This window comes from Spinacia oleracea, chromosome 2 (assembly GCF_020520425.1).
Source record: "Spinacia oleracea cultivar Varoflay chromosome 2, BTI_SOV_V1, whole genome shotgun sequence".
In the NCBI taxonomy this organism is placed as follows: Eukaryota; Viridiplantae; Streptophyta; class Magnoliopsida; order Caryophyllales; family Amaranthaceae; genus Spinacia; species Spinacia oleracea.
In genome coordinates, this window is record NC_079488.1 from 44929636 (window position 1) to 44935142 (window position 5507).

The following is a 5507-nucleotide window of genomic DNA, read 5'->3' on the forward strand; positions in this document are numbered from 1 at the left end:
TAACCACCACCACCGTGACTGCCGCCAGCCGCCACCACCACTGCCTTATTTCTCCGGCAACCCCAACAACCCGCACCACCACCCTTCGCCGTCCCTTTTCCCCCCCCCCCGCGCCCAAACTCCCCTTCGTCGTCCCTCTCCTCTACGCCCAACTCCCTCCGCCTCTCTCTTCCACGAAGCCACTCCAGTCGACACCGCACCTCCCTGCCACCACCGTCACCAGCGCATTGCGCCGCCCAGAACCACCCAGCCGCCGCCCTCCATCTCTTCTCCCTCCGCTGCTTCACCCTCTTGTTTCTCTCCTTCGTGCCTGCTCTGTCTTGTGCGTGAAACCAAGTTCCAACTTTGGAACTTTGGTTTGCTTAATAACTCAAAGTAAGCCCAAATCCTACTTAGGCCCAATTCTTCTTATTAAAAATTTCTGATTTTTGCTATTTCATTCCAATGAGTGTTATTTGATGCAATTAAATTTAAGAACTATCTAGCATTATTATTATTTTTAAATTTAAACTACTAACACATGTATTCCCTTAAAACTTGAATTTGATAATAAACTTTATTTAATTAATTTATGAATTTATCAATTAAAACTTATTTAGAAATATTGATTTTACAATATTTATCTTTTTAATATTAATTAAATAATTTAATCTTTTGAAAGAATTCGGACTCGGAGCTCAGGACGAACGAACCAACGAAAATCCTTAGCAAAATCGTGGAAGTGAGGTAACGGCTATTGCTAGTACCCGCAATTCCCTTATAAATGCGTTTATGAAAATACAATGTTATGATTTATTTATGAATTGAATGCTTTGACATGTTTTATGAATTGCGGGAAATGAAATGTGATTTGATTGAATTATTTATTATAATATGATTGATTGAAATTCTTATAAAACGATCTTTATAAGAAACCATGAATGAAATGATATCTCTATGATGCCAGGAAAGAAATGATATTTTATGGATCCCAGGATCTAAATGATGTTTTATCATGATCTCATGATCTAAAGGAATTATGTTACTTCTACTGAAGTAAAAAGGCTAAAATGTAAAATTAAACGAAACATGATAAATGAAAGTGAAATTCCTAGTCCGTTTGGCAGTATATGTTCACAGGTTACGATTCTCGGTCATGCATGTACCCATGGGGCTTCCGCCCATTGAGCCAAGGCTCTCATGTTTTCGGGCCAAGGCCCCATATTTATGGACAGCGGTCCATCGTGGAAGACGTTCCACCATGTCATACTTGCCACGACTAGCATGTGCACCCTAAAGTTGAAAATGAATTAAATAAAGGACTTTATAAAATGTTTTACATTATTCTATTCTCTCTGTGTTATTAAATAAAATGAATTGAAATGAATTTACGTTGCTAGAATAGTTCGTTACTGAGTCTTCGGCTCACCGTTATTTTGTTTTCTGTTTTAGGTACCGCTGGGAACGATGGGAACGAGTAGTGGCGAGGATTTCACTTTAATAATTCCCACCTAGTTTATGCCTTAAGTTTTAATAGTTTAATTAAAGACTTTTAGTAATTTATGCACCTTTATTTTGGTAATATTAAAGATTATTATATTAATTTTTGGGATTTAATATCTTATGATTGATGGTTGCCTTGTAATTCCCAAGAGGGAGTTACGGCAGGTAATGCCCCGACCAACACTACTACAAAAAATGGTATAGAGTACTGTTGAAATATAGTTTATAGGACGCCTTAGAGGCGTTCTCCAACTCAGCGCACTATAAAGTTTATAAAACGGGTAAAATAAACGTTTTATATACCTAGTTGTAAAGTACAGTGATAAGAGATAAGCGTACTCTATTCCCTTCCTAAAATCAGAAAATGAAGAAGGAATATAGAACGGTTAACGTACATAACCGTCTCCTATACTCTATAATAAAGCGCGCCTTCCGTACATAGCCGTCCTCTATTCTTCCTATTAAATATTGAGATACAGAACATCTTCCGTACATAGGCGTACTATATTCTACCCCTTTTTTTTAATATTATTTAAAAACAGCACGTGCAATTTTTTTTTAATATTATTTTTAAATAGGATATTACGATTTTGTAAACCAAATCTAAAACGATAAAATATAAATGATATCGACGCGATCTTTCCAAAAATCCTTTCATTCAATAACAAAATAATATTATTCATTCATCCAATAACAAAATAAATGATCTACACAAGGTACGGAAAAAAAAAATCTACACAAGGTACGGCAAAAATAGAAATCCAATATCACTGTAAAAATAAAAAAAATAAAAAACTCAACAGCAACAGCGATCAAATTCTCCAGCAACAGCAGCCCCTGCAGCAGGTACAACAGAGTCTGCAGCAGGTACAACCGAGTATCAGCAGCGTCACAGCAGCGTAACAGGACCGTAACAGCAGCAACAACATCGTCTGCAGCAACATCGTCTGCAGCAGGAACAGACTCTGCAACAACCATCTCAGCTAGCTTAAGTCACACTAGATCATGAGTATGCAAGGTACGACAACAAAAATCAAAATTCTTTCCAATGTCAATAAAAAAATAGATAGGTAACCATCTCCTTGAGCTAGCCCAACTCACACTAGATCATCATTATCATCATCTTCGTAATTTGGTTGGTGATATTCGGTAACGTATTAGATCCATCTCTCCCTTAGCTCGTCAATCGTATTTTTAGAGTACGTGGGTGCTTTGTTAAAAAACTACAAGACAAGTTAAAATGTAAGAGTCATAAATGTAACAGTAAATAATGGGAATATACACCAAATAAAAATGTTAATTAGTCAGGAATGAAGAAGAAGAGTTGCTACTAATAAATCCAGCGACAAGGGCCTTTGAGGTATTGTCGAGCTCGCCTTATGCTGCGAATCTTCTTAGTTGGGGACTTGGGTATGATGAGGAAGAAGAAAAGTTGATGATGGAAGAGGGTTCAGGGACGAGTTTCTGGGAGTAGAATGTGGTATCTGATATTCTGATGGTTTGAAGACATTGAAGAGAAGTATCATTTACAGCATGCCTTGCCACGTTACTTTGCTATATAACTTGTCATGGAATTTTATTGTAAATTGGCTTTGTATGATGCTTTTTATTGTAACCTAGGAAGTTCGGATAGGTTTCGGCCAACAGTTCCCAAAATGGGCAGACACAAATAGCATCATGTATTGTTTCAACATAAACACAAGTGCAAAGATTGAATATGTATAACAACCAGTTTTAGCCAGACCTGATCACCAAGGTGATAGACATAACCGTTTGGGAGTGCATCTATATCGGGAAAACCAAGTGAATTGACCAAATAAAAAAATCTTTCATGACCTTGAAAATCAATCTAGGAAAAAATTCAAAACAAACAGAACTTTCTATACCCTGTAGAAGACCTAAACTCAAACCAAAAAAGTACAACAATTGGGGGTTTACTAGGGTTAACAAAAAAAGACATAAGATTAAAGCTCACATGAGCAAAATGGTGTCATCTATATCATAATTGAGCTTAGTCAAATCAAAACAAGTCAAACGAAAATAGAAGAAAAAATCACAAGGCGTAAAAAAGAAAATAAATAGAGCTCAACTTACTTAACTTCATCAAATCAGGTCCAGAAATTTAATAATCCCAAGAGCAATCAAACACTCTATCTCCAAACTGCGTCAAACTAGATTCAGAAACAATCCCAAGATCATGAAAATACATAAGAGTAGATGGGCAATAGAAAGGTTAACCAGATCATCAACAAGAAAAGACATAAGGCTCAAGGAAATACAAAAAACTCTCAGAAATAACCAGCCATACAACCAAATAACGCGACCAAAACTGGAACTGAATCATCCATTTCACACTCTATCGATTGCTTAAATATGCAAAGGCTTGTCTGAGAAAGCGAAAGCAAGAAAATAGCCACATGACGCAATAAACAGTAAAATCCTATCAAACTCTCCGAGTTTACCTCCTCCATACATACTTGTGCTTGATAACACTTGAATATTTTCTACCTTAATTGTTGGATGTTTCACCTAGCAGTAAGCAAACATGTCCCTTAACCTGCACAAGGTTTGCATTTACAAAATAACCCTCAGATTCATAATCACCCGCATTTGTTAATACCATGCCTGATTCCTTGGCACAATGTATTAATTAGAAAAATAAATCACACAACAAACCATGCATAAAAAAATTACCAGTATGGCAGTACCATATTATGTAGATTGATCTTAGTTAAATACTCGAGACGAGAACACTACATTGCTAGCATTATTATTGTTTAATTCATTCACCCATACCATACACAGGTCGCTCAAAACTGAGAAATGATCTTACCTTGATTAAAACAAATCATTTCCAACTTATTTAGCCCCTAAATTTACTTCTCCTTTATCTGAGAACTACTAGCACTAATCACAAAAAAGTACACTGCAGTTTCATACTAATGATCCTAGTTTGTTACAAAATCATACTACAAAATTCGCATAATCGTTTAATTGCTGATTTGAGAATCTACAATTTCCACAAATATCACGTTTAGTTCAAATTTTACCAAAATGGAGAGTACTCGATTTTACATCACAACAAAACTTTTGCAGATTCATGTAAAAATTACTAATTCAAAGAAGAAACAAAAATTATTCAGAATGAATATAAACAGAGAGATAAAAATGATATAATGAAATTAATCCGATCTTCAGTTACTGCAAGCGAAATAATAGCAATCAGAAACAAAATTCAAGAGGTAGTCACAAACTTTTGCAGATTCGACTAAATAAATAAACAAAAAATTGAAATACAAATACTTTACAATAAGAATTCCTCATTCATATATTATAATTTGATGATAACGAACGTTCATAAACCCCAGGGTTATTAGTTGAAGAAATAATAGGTAACAAAAAATACAAACCTCGGAATTGACAACGGCGGTGGGACTGACGGTGTTCATCGGAGGTTGCGATACAGTGGAGCGGCATTATAGTGGAGCAACGGTAGAGGATGGGAGATCCGGTGCGGTGGTGCACGGTTTTTCCCTTGGTTTTGCGTGAGAATCGAAGCTATTTTTGGCTTTTGGTTTTGCGTGGGTCAAAGTAATTGCTAAAGTTTTCTTCCGCCCAACTTATACTTTGATAGTCTTGTTTTCCAATTGTTTGAGGAGGAAAGAAAAACTTATTAGAATTAATTCATTAATTTACGTTACATATACAACTATTTTGGGAACAAATTTTGTTTTTTGTATGGTAAATATTTTGGTAAATAATATTATAAAACGGTAAATAATAATATAAAATGGTAAATGAGAACAAATTTTGTTTTTTGTATGGTAAATAAAATAAAATAAAATATAAAACTGCTTTATATTTTATCAGTTATTATAAATTTAATTTTTTATTTTATCATGGTAAATAATATAAAATGGTTAGGTAAGATCACCGTTTTCTATTCTTTTATTCACAAAACTGTTACAAGAGAAATGCGTTCTCTATAATCCTATAATACGCTCAACAAACTTAACCGTTCTCTA

General features: G+C 35.0%; 1 long non-coding RNA gene across 1 annotated transcript; it reads right to left on the reverse strand.

The window, feature by feature from the left end:
• Window positions 1-2188: 2188 nt before the first annotated feature.
• On the reverse strand, window positions 2189-5507 carry LOC130467838 (uncharacterized). Its single transcript, XR_008927777.1, has 3 exons — window positions 4893-5507; window positions 2584-4039; window positions 2189-2447 (listed from the first exon to the last, which is right to left on the reverse strand). It is a non-coding gene; the product is annotated as an uncharacterized lncRNA (long non-coding RNA).